This window comes from Onychomys torridus, chromosome 3 (genome assembly GCF_903995425.1).
Source record: "Onychomys torridus chromosome 3, mOncTor1.1, whole genome shotgun sequence".
In the NCBI taxonomy this organism is placed as follows: Eukaryota; Metazoa; Chordata; class Mammalia; order Rodentia; family Cricetidae; genus Onychomys; species Onychomys torridus.
Genome location: NC_050445.1, coordinates 36,596,498 through 36,613,081, shown reverse-complemented (window position 1 = coordinate 36,613,081; position 16,584 = coordinate 36,596,498). Strand labels below are relative to the sequence as shown.

The 16,584-nt window shown below is 38.4% G+C and overlaps 1 protein-coding gene across 1 annotated transcript in view; it reads left to right on the top strand.

Moving 5' to 3' along the window:
* Exoc4 (exocyst complex component 4) overlaps window positions 1-16,584 on the top strand; it is a 767,731-nt gene that overhangs the window by 317,337 nt on the left and 433,810 nt on the right. The gene's annotated exons all lie outside the window — the stretch shown is intronic.

Genomic DNA, 16,584 nt, shown 5'->3' with positions numbered 1-16,584 from the left:
AGTTTTAAAGATGAATGGAGCTGCCTTTTATGTTCTTATCATATATTGTTTTTTCCCTTAGGCTTCCGTGTCAAGAGCCTTTCCTCTCCCCTTGTCATGATATTCAGATTTCTCCTAAACCTTCGCTAGCCTAAAGTAGAGTTGTAGCTAATTGCGGTTTGAAAGATGATTATATTGTTTAATATTCATGTTATATATCTCAGTGAATATGATGTCACACTGTGTCTTTGATGATAAGCTTATGTTAGACTTTCTGACTTTAACTTCCACTTCTACCATGTATACTTTCTTAGATAATGGTTCATTCTAAGATACATTAACAGAAACACAATCTTTTCCTTGAAGCTGTATGGAGTGTGTTGTGTTCAAAACTTACAAAGTACTCAATTTTTGTTGTTTTGGTGTCTGTGATGAGGGATCCAAGGGAAAGAAGTATGAATTTTATTCTGTATAGTACAAATTCACATCCAAGTTGACATTATTGCCCTGAACAACACACAAATTATAGAGCAGTTGTAAGTTCATGACTTTTGTGATATCCAAATAGTTCATGGAGTTTCTACCATTTCCATTACTTGGCACTAATTGGATTTTGTGCACATGCTCCTTTTGGGCTTCTTGTTTCCTTATGAAGGCACTGGTAGCAGTTACTTCACTACAATTCTTGCAGTGCTCCAGAGAGTAGGATTGTAAAAGCAGCTTGGAGGCTGAGGACCCACAGTGTTGTAGAGGCTTGTTTTTGTAGGCTCTCTTCCCCTCCCCCGCACCCCCCTCTCCTTGGTGAAAGGAGAATGGTAGTGTTTACCACTTTACTATGAGCCAGTGGGGCAGACATGGTATTAATTTCACTAAGGAGAGCAACATCAATTTTTGGAGTTTAAAATAGAGGCAAGTAAATACTAAAATAATTTAGAAAATATCACGTATGCATATCTCATATTCTAAGATTTATAATTCAAGAAACAAAAGTGCAAAAAAGGTCTAGTAGAAAATAAAATAAGTTGGGGATTTAGCTTAGTGGTAGAGCGCTTTAAGGCCCTGGGTTCAATCCTCCTCAGCTCAAAAAAAAAAAAAAAGAAGTTAAAAAAAAAAAGGCTGGAGAGATTGCTCAGAGGTTAAGAAAATAAAATAAGAAGCTTTAGACTTTTGTGATAATTTTACCCTCATATTTTGTTGGGCAGAAAACCATATCTCTCTTCTTCCAGTGTAGAGTTCATCTTAAAGCACTGTTGAGTTAGCTTTCTAACATTAGAAAGCTATGTCTGAAAGTTAGGGACAGCTATGCATACATTATGGTGGTTAATACAAAATTAATACACACTAGGAAGCATGCTTGATGTGAATCAGTTATCCTGGGGATAATCACCTAAAGATTGTTCTGGATTTAGTTCACAGAAATATAAAAATATACAAATCACTACTTTTTTTTTCTCTGTTTATATATCATTTTCTAAAGTTGAAAAATGAAGCCAAGCAATGGTGGCGCACGCCTTTAATCCCGGCACTTGTGTGGCAGAGGCAGGCAGATATCTGAGTGTGAGGCCAGCCTCGTCTACAGAGTGAGTTCCAGGACAGCCAGGACTGCACAGAGAAACCTGTCTCAAAACACAAAAGAAACACATAAACCCAAAAAAATACTGTAACAGCAACAATAAAATAAAGTTTAAAAGTGGTTTATTTTGCATGTTCTTTTTTCTTCCATCCCTTGATGATTGAAGTGGTTCTGTCAGAGGTAAATTGATTCTAGATCCCTTTTTAAGCTCATGAAAGTGCTGAACTTCGTGATTGCTAGTGTTGGCTTGGGACACTTAGATCAGTGGTGTTTCTATTCGAAGGGACCTCCTTCGTTTTTAGTGGAAAGATTAGGTGAAATATCTGATGAATCTGTCATCTGTGATCATTTGTGAAGAACTTCCCCCCTCTATGATATGTCTGTTCTCTAAATATTAAGAGTACTTTCTAATCTAATAGTTTGTAAATCTCTTTGAACTGTTATACATGGAGCCCTCTGTTCTTTTTATTCCATGGTAGAAATCTATAAAAATGAACCAAGTACCTTGGGATTGCATCTCTTTTGTCCTCTTGTGACCCCTACCTTCTTCTTCTTCTTTCTAGAGAAGGGACTAGAAAGCTGTGTGAGTGAGTGGAGATCGATGGAGAGGTCTGCTGGCAGTGCCTTTCTTGTTCCCCTCCCCATGATCAGAACTGCTCCCCTGTGTTCTCTGTGTTGAAGCAATTGAGGCAGCTGCTCCGGTTGGAGGTGTCGCTATGCCCTGTGCTCCTTTACCAGGACATTGCTTAAAATAGAACTAATGGCAGAGTTAAGTCAAGCTGCCAAGCTCCCTGAACAGCTGGGATTTGTGTCTATTGCCAGCCAAGACTTGGCACTGAACATGGCCTGTCCTAAATTTTGGTTGAGAAGAAAGCCTCTATACCATCCTCTGAGGCCCAGGGCAATCCAATCCAGATCCTGCACCTGCCCTCACATCTGGCTGCTGGTTTTATGTGTTCACACTTTCCAGTATGTTTGACGACAGCATAGTCTTGTTTGTGTAACTGCATGCCTAAATGTGGGGGTGATGTGTGTGTACATGGGTATCTATCTGTGTAATTGAATGCATTCACATTCCCCTATTCAGAGGTGGTATTTGGAATCATAAACAAATTTGTATCTATTGAATGTGTATATATGTGTACATATAAATGATATGTACAGCTCTTAGAGCTTTGCTAAATTGGATGCAGCATGATGCTGACACACTGACTCTTATGAAATTGGTTTTCATTAAAGTCTGCAGGTTGTTCTTGTACTGGCAATGGCTTTGATTAAGCACTGTATTAGGGTCATATCCTGGAATAACAGCATTTTGAAATCCCTGGCTGTTTGTGAAAGAATTGTGATTAAAGTTCTGGCTGTTTTCCCGTGATTACTGATGTCTGCTGAGGCTTGAGTTTCCTGGTTGTTATTGGGATTGAGTTGTGTGGCAGCCCCTTGTGCTTTCTTGCCAATATCAGTGGCGTTCTCCAGGGGGAAGTGATTTTGCATTGAAATGTGAGCACTAAAAGCTGTAACAAAATTAACATGGGGTCCAGGGTTTCTGATGTGGCTACAGAACTAGAATGGGAATGGTTCCTGAAGCCTAATTCTTCTATGATTGAATTTCAGACCAAACAAAGCTGCCATGATGAGAAGGGAGAGAAATTCATCCCAGAGAGATTATGGATGAACAGGCTGAGAGGAATTCGATATATCAGGGCAAAGTCTAGGGAATCATTCATTTCACTTTCAGCTGGACTTTCTTCCTGAGAGGCACGGTCTGTGCTTTGGCAAGGAACATCTGGGGAAAACCCTGGTGTTCGGATGGTCCCTTTGCCTGCATTTTCTGTGTGTGAAAAAGGAGGCGTGTGTGTGTGTGTGTGTGTGTGTGTGTGTGTGTGTGTGTGTGTGTTAGAAGGTTTGTTCTGTAGGTTTTGAGAACTATTATAGAACTATGACTGCCTAAAAAACAGGTTGAATATCCATAGCTACTCATTTAATAATAGTATATTCCACATTGAATAAAATTGCCAATTTCTAAATAATCTTTTACTATGGAGTTTTTCTCAGTTGCTACTGAATTAAGACAACGTAATTTTGTTATTTAACTTGGTAATCCTTTATATTTGGACTTTTTTGGGCAATGATTATTTCTTTCCTATTGTTATGTGTTATAAAGTCCTTCTTGGTGTGGCACCACATGTTGTGTTTGTTGTTTCTCACTGTACCATGTACAAAATAGATTTGTAATGTCCATCTGAAATGATGTAGAATGTACTTTTGTGCTTTGCGAAAGATAATTTTAAAACAACTGTAGTACTATACAAATCTTGAAATAATTGCAGTTCTTTTACTTTGAGAGGGTTTCGAATTAAACAATTGAATTCCTAATGCTCTCTGCTTGCTCCGGTTCCATGTTTTACTAACATATGAGATTATTTTCAAGATGGACATTGGGCTTCTGTCTCCATTTTGTCCACACATCATTAGATTTGCTGTATGAAAAAAAGCTGAAAAATAGTAAGCGACTGCATATGTGTGGACTTTAGGAATTGATTGTTAGCTCTTAAGCAGGCATTCTCTTTGCCTTCACAGTTGTCAGAAACCATGTTAGATGCTTCAGATACAGAAATAATCAAAACTAGCTCCTGCTACCTTCCTATCTTTATTTCAAATTTTTACTGAGGCAGAATTTACAAACGATGATCTTCACCATCTTATAGTGTTGTGTAGCCGTCACCACTGTTTACTTCTAGACTAGTTGTTCCTTCTAAAAGACACACCCCTATCCTTTAATAGTAGTGACTTCCTGTCCCTCCTTCCCCAGCCATAGGAGCACCAAATCTATTTTCTGTCTCTGTGGATTTGCCTAATGTGAACACTAAGTTTAAATGGGATCATACACTATGTGGCCTCTGTGTCTGTGTTTTTTTTTTTTTAAACCACTTAGCATAATGTTTTAAAGATTTGTCCCTACAGTAACGTGAATCAAACTTAAGTTCTTTTTTGTAAGTTAAGTGTGACTGTTGAAGGAGGAAGTAGGCAGAGAGGAGTATGTTTGAATTTTGGGTTTTTTTTTTTTTTTGATGTCAGAAATTATATTAGTAGATGTTGAATTCTAGTGCAAGTTCTAAGTAGGCACTTGGACGTGCTGATGTGGGGTTCAGGAAGGAGGTCTGGACTGGCAATTTAAATTGCAAAGTCATTATCATATAGATGATATTTAAACTTACCAAGGTTAAACCAAGTATTCTATAGAGCATAGATGGAGCAGGGAAAGGGTTAAAAGGTTGAGCCTGGAGCACTTAAAATGGAAAGGCCTAGAAAAATGAGTGGGGAATAAGAACCTTGGGGAGGGTTTGTACCTTAGGGATGCTGAAAGAGTGTAGGGTCCTGGAAGCTACCCGAGGAAAGTGTTTCAAGGAGGGAAGAGTTAATTGTGTCAATTAATGCTGCTTCGTTTGGTGAGTGAGATGGTGAGTGATAACTGCTCATTGCTGTGCCACTGTCCTAAAGCTGAAGGCCCCGAGCTCGGCATATTTCTTGTAATCCACTTGCTTTTTAATTGCTTACATCTTTAACAGACTCCGTTCTATTGTCTTTCAGCTCATCAGCCTTTTTTAAAATTCTTGCCAGTTGCCACAGTCAACCCGGAACTGCCTACTTATATTTTTGCTTTATGCCACAATAACAAAATACCTAAGATTATTAACTTACAAAGAAGAAAAGTGTTTTATTTTCTCATTCTTTTAGCAATTCAAATACATGATTAGGTGGGTCCATTGTTTTTACCTCTTCAGATAGAGCTGTTATATGTTAACGTTAGGGAACATGTCATAAAACAAATTGATCACTTCATGTGCAGGGGGGGGAGAGAGAGAGAGAGAGAGAGAGAGAGAGAGAGAGAGAGAGAGGGAGATGCTTAGGGTCTCAAGTCCCCTCTGCAAAGGTGACTCCAGTTAGTTATCTATGGGTCTCTCTTCAAGGTTCTCCTTTCTTCTACTTGTACCACTCTGTGACCCAGGTTGTTAATACTGGGCCTCTGGGGATTGTCATCATCCATGAGTTAAGGCTGAAGATGCAGCTCAGTGTTGGTGTATCATACTCTATGGGAGGCCATGGATTTGACCCATGGAACTATGGCATAAACAAGAAAGTATCCAAATATCTGAGCTACAGTACCACTCACCCAACATTTTCACGCCCCTTGTCCATCCACAATGTCGCTCTGCATCTGTCCTTCATCCTATGCCTGAATATCTTGACTCATCACTGTAGATCCTTTTATTCTGAACATCATCGTTGAATAGTCCTTTCAAATTTATAAACAACTGGAACTGACCCCATTTCACCCATTAGACTCTGTTTCCACTTTTCCTACTTTAAATGCATTAATTAGGCTTCTGCTGTACAGGGCTGGTCTTTTTTTTTTTTTTTAAATTAAGAATTTTAAGTGCTATGTAAGTTGAAAAAATGGCAACACATGTGTCAGACAAGCTGATCAAATGATAAAGAAAATTGGATCTCACACTTTGGGGCAGCTAATGAAGTAAGGGTGTACTGCAGCTTTCTGAAGTAGAACTGGAGCAACTAATAAATCAGGTTTTGAAACATTGAAACACAACTTCTTTCAATTCATGTAGTATTTGGATTTTAAACAAGATAGGACTGTGAGTCCAAATAGTCTAGGCCTCATAAAAGGGACACTGTACCTAAGCAATGTCAGCATAGCAGAATTTAAATTCATCTCTTGTCATTGGACTTAGAAATTTAGGAAGTAAGTTATTATAATGTGCTCAAAGGAGCTCCCAGATGCCATGCAGTTTTGCTTGAGTGACCAGTGACACTGGACTAGCATGAGCCTCTTTCACCACACTGATACTTCTCTGTTTTGTTCTCAGAAGATAAGACACCAATCATTTTGTAACACCTCCTAAGAGGCATCAGTGGTACAAGTTCAGCTCATTGCATTCAACACATTAATATCAGTGTTCTACATTACTACTCCTCTCTGATTCACAGGCTGACATAAAATGAGCCGTCACATACAACTTGAGTATAAAAAGAGATTTCTCTAAAGCAAAAGCAAACAGCATGGTTTTGATAATTGCATTTACTATTTGTCAAATGCGGATATGAGCAACTGAAGATTGATCTCCACCCCCTCCCCAAGACAACATTTCTCTGTGTAGCCCTGGTTGTGCTGAAATTCACCCTGTAGTCCAGGCTGGCCTCGAATTTAGAGATCCGCCTGGCTCTGCCTCCCAAGTGCTCGGATTAAAGGTGTGCACTACCACTGCCTGTAATAGGAAACTTAAAATTCTTATTAATAAAATCAAACCCGAGGCTAGTTATTGAGGTGAATGCTGGAAGATCAGAGAAGCAGAACAAGCCACAGTTATCTCACCTTGCTAGTTCCTCAGGTGATCCTGTTTCCTCAGGCTGGAAGCTTCTGAGTCCTCCTCCACGTGAATCTCAGCTGAACTGCTTGCTGCTCCAAAGCCTGAACACTAACCCAGCCGAATGCTTAATTAACTAAATGCTTAACTAACTACATGCTGAACTGTGTTGCTCCAAAGCCTGAATGCTTACCCAGCCAGATGCTTAACTAACTAAATGCTTAACTTACTTAGTTCCTGGTCCTCATGCCTTATATTCCTTTCTCTTTCTGACCCCACTCCCTGGGATTAAAAGTTGGGTTTCTGGTATTAAAGGTGTGGGTCACCATGCTTAGCTGTTTCTAAAGTGGCCTTGAACTCAGAGATCCGGCTAGCTCTGCCTCCCAAGTGCTGGGATTAAAGGTGTGCATCACCACCTCCCAACTTCTGCTATGGCTTACTCTTCCCATTTTCTAGCCACCATTTTTGGCTTTGTTCTAGTGGCTGTCTGTTCTCTGACCCCAGATATGTTTATTTCGGGGAACACACAATATTTCAGGGAACACAATACCCATCACAACTGCCCAGCATGAAAATCTATTTTATTAAGTCATTTTATACTACTGTTTACTGGATTTTTGAGATTATAAAAGGAATTTTCTTTAAGTTTTTAAGATTTACTTTTTATTATTTTTATTTATGGATATGTGTCTGTTAGTATTCTCTCTCTGTCTCTCTTTCTCTGTCTCTCTTTCTGTGTGTGTGTGTGTGTGTGTGTGTGTGTGTGTGTGTGTGTGTGTGTTGCCCTTGGAGGCCAAGAGAGTGTTGTGTTTCCTGGAATTGGCCTTAAGGGCTTGTGAGATGCACTGCATAGGTACTAGGAACAGAATTTGCATCCTCTACAAGGATAGTTAAGTGATCTTAATTGTGGAGCCATCTCTTCAGATCCCAGTTTTTCTTAGAAAATGAACAGTAAAAAAAAAAGTTTCTTAAAGATAGAGTGTGCTTCCACTTGAAGATGTTCAGAATCTCATGCTAGAATTTCCTGGGAGTTTTTCACTGATCCATGGGTTTTAGTTTGATCCATACACATTTATCTGAGTTTGGGACTGACTTTGGTGATGAGTTGAGACAGCTGGGGCATGATTCCAATGAGCATCATCTCAGTTCCTCAGAAGTTCAAAGAATATATAATACACACCACACACCACACACCACACACACACACACACACACACACACACACACACATATGTTTGCTGTGGGATGTCTTTCTGTATGCTGTGAATATATGCTGTTCCCATTGGTTAATAAATAAAGTTGTTTTGGCCTATGGCAAGAAAGCTTACAGCCAGCAGGATATCCAAGTAGAGAGACAGAGGGAAGAAGGGCAGAGGGAGAGAGACACTAGCTTGCTACTGCCAGAGAATCAGCAAGATGCCAGCAGACTGGTAATGCCATGGCTATGTGGCAACTTACAGATGAATAGAAATGGGTCAAGTTATAAGAGCTAGCTAGCAAGAAGCCTGCCATAGACCATACAACTGGTAATTAATATAAGCCTCTGAATGATTATTTTATTAGCAGCTGTGGGACTTTAGGGCCGGGCAGGACACAGGAAAACTTTTGGCTACATATATTCTTGAACACTTAGAAATTGATACTTTTTCTTGAAGCTGGAGATAAATAGACCTTTAAAAGATTTTTATTATCCCTGGCTAAGGAGAAAGTAGAATATTCAACTGCTCCCAAAAACTCTGAAACTGAAGATGAAATAAAATATTAAAATCTGAGATGTATGACCCTAGCTGGGCCAAGCAATGATTTGTTCTATGCCCAGAAGTTAAATCTTTCTCCATTTATGATAAGTTATAACTAGCTGGGTCCTGTTGCAAAGCCTTGTCTTTAGCATGCTGCTTATTTGGGGAGCTTCTGTAGGCATATGTTAAATGAGGTGAATCCCTTACTTAGGATCCTCTGAGACTATCTCCAGTCACCCCCAAGCAATTCTTGTTACACCTAATGCTTCAACATACAGACACTTAGTGTCACTCTAGCATGCCCTTCTGCTTTGCCCAAGTCATGGCTCAGTGGGTATATGCTGTTGGCCAGCTTTCAAGTGGGGTATTTACCTGAAGGGTGTTACTTTCATAGGAGCACAGTTGATATTGCGCATAATAGTGATCTGTATCTCTACAGGGTCATACAGACTCTCCAGGGAGGGCTCAGTGGCTTCATTTAAGTAATTGTGATTAGGAGAATATTTTACTTTGGGCCCACATAGTTAAATTTTCTTACTATCCTTCAGTTGTTGAATATTTTTTAAAAAATAAGTATAGTATTTAAACATGTGATGTGACAACTTGTATGTGTTTTTATTAAAGACTTGTGATTTGGGGGAAAGTAATAGCTATTATGTGTATAAATATAACTGTGCATTTCTATCAGCTTTATTTGCTTACATTTGGGAAGTATTTCAAAGATACGGAAGTTATGGTAATAGTGTGAGTGCATATGTATACATGTGCTTTCCCATGCATGTATGTGAGTACACATGAACCTACTCATGTGCATGCAAGGATGTGTGTATAAAACCTCAGCATACTTGCACTGGGTGGTTTGGTGGTCCATGCCTTTAATTCCAGCACTCAATAGTTAATATGGAATTAACTAGGATTAACTATTGATTGGCTGGGAGGCAGAGGCAGGCAGATCTCTGTGAGTTCGAGGCCAGCCTGGGCTACAGCATGATTTTCAGGACAGGCTCCAAAGCTACAGAGAAACCCTGTCTCGAAAAAACAAAACAAATCAAACAAAACCAAAAACCAAACCAAACAAAAAACCCACGCCTACATACTCATCTATGTTATGCAATTACCAAAATGTTATTTTTACTCCATTTCCTATAGTATTTTCCTTTAATTTTTTTTCAGAACTATTTCAAACCAATTGCCACATGTTGTGGCATTTTGTTCTTATATGTCTAAATTTGCATTTTAAGGCCACTCTTTTGGATAATTTCATTTTTAATCATTGTTTAGTACTATGCCAAATCCCATGGAAGTTTTGTGAAATTACACCTTTTGACTTCATTTAGGATTTACTGATTAAAAGGTGTGGTAGAAAATGAATTTTATTAGTTGAATTTGAATATAAAATACAGAATTCTTATCCTTTTCCTTGTGGTATGTTTTATATTTAACCTAAATTATTCTTGATCTTGATAGTTTCAGTTTTGTAACTGACATAATTCACTTAACATGTACATCTTGTCTGTTAGAAGACAAAACAACAACAAAAGAACAAACTTTAGGGTATATGAATTTTATCTTGATAAAGCTGTTAATTTGCTTGGCATGGTGGCACATGCCTTGAATACCAGCCCCCAGGAGGCAGAGACAGGTGGATCCTTACTCCACAGAGTGGGGCCAGGACAGCCAGGGCTACAATGACATTATTAATGAATTATTAATTCATAATATCTCTGGAGTGATCATTCTACCCTAGCACTGCTGAGGAAATCATTGGTGGAGGATTTTTTGGGAATGGTGTGATGAGGTTACTCAACATCATTAGAGAAGGTATAGATATACTTGCTGTGATAGAGCACTGTCATACTGACCTGTTTGAGCCAATAGTCCCTTCTCTCTGATTTCCATGACTTCATGTTGGTAGTTTCCAATTGACCATGATGGGCAGTATTTACACCACAGATACCAGCAAATGCTGTGAATCTTGGAGCTCACCATTCTTTGAAAACTGACTATTAAATATTAAGAAACACACTAGTGGTTAGATGAAAATCTTCACTTACAAGAGAGACCCTGAATTCTACTTTACTTTCCCATATTGTCAGGCCTTAAAAACACCCTTGATGTTTTTTTTTATAATCATCTGCTCTTTAATGTGGGCAGTATTGCTTTTTTTCCCCCTGACATAACTAGATATAATTAGATATGTTATGAGTTTATTTCCCCTTTGGTATGCTTCACGACTGTTACAGTATATAATGGTAATATCATTTGAGGAGTCAACTACTACAAAACTTCTGGGAATAATCTTGATTTGCTAATTATATATAGGTGGAAGGCCATCTTTAGGCAATTCTGGAACCTCATTGTTGGAATTGATTATCACTTTTATCAGTGCTTTACCTATCCTCTCTGAGATCATGACAAATGGGCTCCCAGCCTCTCTTAGGAAAAATGGGACATAAGGTATCAGGAAAGTATCTTCCAAGTCAGGCATTACTGTTTCCTACCTTTCTAAGCTATAGCAACATTTTCCTTCAATAAGGCCACCTCTGCCTTTAAAGTTTTTATTTTGACAGACTTAATATTTGTAATTATGTTAATTTGATACGTATCTCAAATATGCAGTGAGTGGTGACCAATGCAGATTAGTTGACATTTCTATATCCTCAAACAACATTTCTGTTGTTAACCTTGGTGTTTTCTAGATATTTTGAAGTATAATTTGCTGTAGACTGTGTTTACCCTCTAGTGTTCGGTCTAACTGAAGGTATAAACTTCGTCATCCTAATTTTGTTTTTCAAGACCATAGAAAAGAATCCCATTATGCTTTTCATAGGGTAGTATTTCTTATAGTTGAAGGCAGTAATGTTATTGTTTCCACCAATTCCATTTATCTAACTTAACCATTCCCCAGTTTCCATACTAATTTTTTCAATTGTAGAATGAAACTGTATTAATTAAACCTGCTTTTCTTTGAGGATTCCTCTCATAGCTTCTTTAGAGTAGGTATTAGCAAAATACACAGTAGTTAGTTATTTGCATTTTGTTGTTTAACTAGCATTGATAACACCTTTTAGAAAAATATGAAAAGTTTTACATGTATTTAAATGTTCCTTGATAATCATAAATCTTTATTTTGCTGTTCATAAAGATTGGAAAAGTCGTTTGTAGTAAGTTCATAAAGATTGGTCCAAGGAACCAACTCATGAAGGAAACAGAGGCATTGAGGTTTTACTCTAACAGTTGAATTTGCTGTTACTGTAATATTCAGGGCTTATGTTCCTTAGACTGTTTGTAACACTGACATAGATTGTATTATTTTATCTGCATGGGCTTGTGCATTTCTCTAAGTAGAGAGAATCATGGTTTATATGAAATTCTGAAATATTTTTGTGACCCTACAAAGATGAAGAAAAATGACTAGCTAGATATGTGACCTACTCCTAAAATCCTAGCTCCTAGAGACTGAGGAGGAGGATTGAGAGAAAGTTTGAGGTGAACCTGGTTTGTAGGGTGAGACTCCATTTCAAGAATAAAGAAGGAAACAAGCAACAAAGAGTTCTCCATACAACAACAGCAAAAGCACTGTGTCTGCATTGTCTACTTCTGTGAAGAATTATCTACGAGCTGATCTTTTAAGGCAGACTTCATTAAGTGAAATATTTCCCTTTAATATTTCCTTACGTGTAGAGGTTCAGCTATCTTTGAATTCATATCATTGGACCAAGATTTCATCCTCTAATCTGAACTATCTTAATGTATTATATGAATTCAAAATAGAATATAGAACACAGAATACAATGTTGAGATCCAACCAGATAACCCATATGCACATAGCTAGAGATATAGTTATCTGTGTGCACACCCCCTACACAAAACACCCTTCTGTTTTTTTGATCATGTAGAGAATATATTTTTTGTTTTGTTGTATATTTTATTGTTTTACTATTCTTTTCAAATGTTAAATTCTGTAATAATTCGTTTTTAGCTGTATGAGGAAGTGGCAGGAATTTTTGAAAAAACATCTAAATTATAGAATTTGTCTTGTTCTCTATAGGCATGCATCATATTGCATTTCTGTCATTTTTTTTAAAGATTTATTTATTATGTATACAGAAGAGGGCACCAGATCTCATTACAGATGGTTGTGAGCCACCATGTGGGTGCTGGGAATTGAACTCAGGACCTCTGGAAGAGCAGTCAGTGCTCTTAACCTTTGAGCCATCTCTCCAGCCCTTCTGTCATTTTAATGTGTATTATTAATTCATTTTTCTTTGGTTATTTTGAGTGAGACAGAATTTTTCTTTCCATAATATATTTTAATGACATAATATATTTAAACACATTCTACGAAGCTTCCATATTAACTATTGATTGGAAAACCCTGTCTGAAGTGCTGAAGTTAAGTGCCTGTGGATAAAGCCTGTTTGTCTAGGCATGGGGATGTGAAGGTTTGCCTGTTTGCTGATGCCTATAGTACCCATCTTTCTAAAGCAAACAACAGATGAAAAAGCAGGAATGAGGCCTGGGATTTGAGCCTCTCCTACTTTGTTACTACTTTTTGTCAGCCTTCCTGAAATGTGCCCCCATCCTGACTCACCAGCTGCACACAGCTGGAGGCTCTGGCAGCACTCTCTGCAGCTCACTTGTGGCTGAGGGGAAACAGAGGAGGCTATTGGATAAGAGACTGTCCAGACTTTTAGAAGGCTATCTGCATCCATAAGCACTAATGTAGGTTATGTCATATTTATAGTCTCGGTATTGTAGACTATGGTAAAGCTTCTTGACTGGCAGTTCTCCTGCTTGGGAGCAAGGCAATATCCAAATTGAGAATCCAGTGAAAATAATTGGTATTCCTAGAGGAAAAACAGAGTATAACCAAGAGGTATTTTGAAGACTGTAGAAAAGTTGGTCTGAATCGGGAGCAAGAGTATTAAGGATATTGTGATGGCCTTGTTGAGAAGCAGCACCTTTTCAGTGAATGAGATTAACTAATGAAGTGTTCTGGGGGCCTTGGCTATGGGGTGAGAGGGCCTCCTACCTTCCTGTGGTGGTGGTCGCTCCAGAGCTGCAGATTCCACTTGCTAGTTTGTGGAGAGACTTCCTGTTCCAGGGACTTTGCTTTGGAGCAGATAGAAAGGCATTCTGAAGGTATTCCTTATGTGCGGTAAGTTATGTGGAGTCTTGTACAGAGGTGTACAGAGGTTATTCTGAGTTCTGCAGACATGACAGTGTAGTTTCCAGTCAGTCATGTCAGTTGCTGTTTTAGTTGAAAAAGCAATTTTTCTTTGCATGACCTCCAGGCCCTATGTGATCTGGCCCTGCTTCTTTCCTCCCTTCATGCATGTTCCTTTCTTATCATTCTCTTTCCATCTTCGTTTACTCCATGTTGACGATTTTCCTTGCTTGAATATGCCCACGATCTTCACACATGCTCCCCCCTGCCTAGAAAACTTTTCTGGCTCTTCCAGTCAACTCATCAGCATCCTTTACTGCTCTGTAAATATCACTTCCAGGGTGTGAAGAAAGCTTCTTCATGGGCCTCAAAGTAAATTAATATCAAAGGTATTACAAATAAGGATTATAGCTTCATACCTACATAGTGCATGACATACAGCAGGATTTCTAATAATTGTTAAATAGTGAATGTTTGCCTTTCCCCTATAGCATTGGCCAATTTTATTATTTTCTTAAAAAATATTTCCCAACATAAGAGAAAACTAAATATCATTGGGAGGAAAATGGTCACTGACACCTCATGGTTTCAGTGATTTTGATGGTCTTTAAGTTTTGAGGTGGTATAAATAAATGTTGGGATTTTATTGTGTGTTCCCCAAAATAAACATATCTGGGGTCAGAGAACAGACAGCCACTAGAACAAAGCCAAAAATGGTGGCTAGAAAATGGGAAGAGTAAGCCATAACAGAAGTTGGGCAGTGGTGGTGCACACCTTTAATCCCAGCACTTGGGAGGCAGAGCTAGCCAGATCTCTGAGTTCAAGGCCACTTTAGAAACAGCTAAGCATGGTGACCCGCGCCTTTAATCCCAGAAACCCAGCCTTTAATCCAAGCAGTGGGGGCAGAAAGAGAAAAGTATATAAGGCATGAGGACCAGGAACTAAGTAAGTTAAGCATTTAGTTAGTTAAGCATTTGGCTGGAGAAGCGTTCAGGCTTTGGAGCAACACAGTTCAGCTGAGATTCTTGTGGAGGAGGACTCAGAAGCTTCCAGCCTGAGGAAACAGGATCACCTGAGGAACTAGCAAGGTGAGATAGCCGTGGCTTGTTCTGCTTCTCCGATCTTCCAGCATTCACCCCAATAACTGGCTTCAGGTTTGATTTTATTAATAAGACTCTTTAAGATTCATGCTATAGGATTTGGTCATTATTCCCCATGTCATCTCTTCCACTGACTTAAGTCATGATGGCTATGTTTCTGGAACTTAGTTCTAGGAAATTTAGTATTTGATATATGGAAATATATACTTAATAGAAAATGAATTTAATTTCCAACTGAAGTTACCTGTATTGCATTCTCTTGTCCTACATGTCCAGAAAGGACTTATGGAGGAGGTGATTGAGTAAAGATATGAAGTAGGTAAGATGGTGAGCTCTCCAGTTCCCAGGAAGAGCAGTATTAGACAGAGGGAAGGAAGGACCTTAGCAGGGGTTCTGAGACAAGTGGGTCCATGCTGTGTGTAAACAACACAGAGGCCTTGTGGTGGGACCAGACTGAGACAGGGAAGCAATGGGAAATGAATTCGGGAAACCACAGGGCCAGGAGGAGTGGGGTATTTTATAGATCACTGGAAAGGGTTTAGCTTTTATCCAAATGACAAAGGAAAGCTTTGGAACATCATGGAGAAGAGAGTGATTTGTTACCACTCCATGGAATGGGAACAAGGAACGTATAACCATGTTTGAGGGTGGTGAGAAATACCAGGATTTTTTATTCTGAAGAACAGTCTGACAGGATTTCTGGCTGGTTTGACTAGAGAATGTATGAAGTAGAGTAGAAAGCAAAGTCAAGGTTTTAGACACAAGCAACTAAATGCTGACATTCCTATCACCTCAGAGCCCTGAGTAGGGTATGTGGTTAGTGTTTCATAAGGAATCTTTTGAATGAAATCTAGCAATTTCAGTGTTCAGTTTCAGACTTTCCTTGGCTCTATTTCTGGGGATGTGTATGATTGTTGAGATGAAAACATTTGCACTAAAGCTGTATTCCATTGACCATTTGCTTCTGGCTGAAGTTGCCTGTGTGGTTCTTCAGAGCCCTTTTTGTTGGTAACCACTGCCTGTGTCTGCTTCCTCCTGAGCTAAATCGACAAGTAGTTCTTTTGTGCATTCAGTTTTAATAAAAGCCGTTTCTGTATTTTAGACTTTTGAAAAACAGCATTTAAGAAGCAGAATAACCAATTTTTAAAGAAATACAAAGGAAAACTTCATTTCCAGGAAGAGAGTGTAATTTTATGAGATGTATTTAGAAGATATTGATATGTAGCTCCTTTGTTCTGTGATTGTGACATTATTTCTGATCAGAGTATTTCTTGAGTACCAATATTTGAAATGCCATATTTTATACCATTTGGCCAATCTGTTTTCTTATACTATTAATACTGGCTATACTATGGAGGAGCAATGTGATTTTTTTCTATGAAATAATTGTAAATTCACATTCTTCCTTTGTCCTTTTTGTAGGCCTGTTTTATTTGTTTGCCCGTTTTATAATAGCTTTAATTTCTAGTATGTTTTATCTATATCCTAGTCATAACATGAACCCATTGAAGTTTTTAATTATCTATATCTCATGTTGAATTTACCACAGGTATACCCCAAGGTGCAAATATCCTGAGTTATTGATTATAAATTCAATGAAATTGTATTTTCTAATTTAACATATTTCTTCTGATACCAT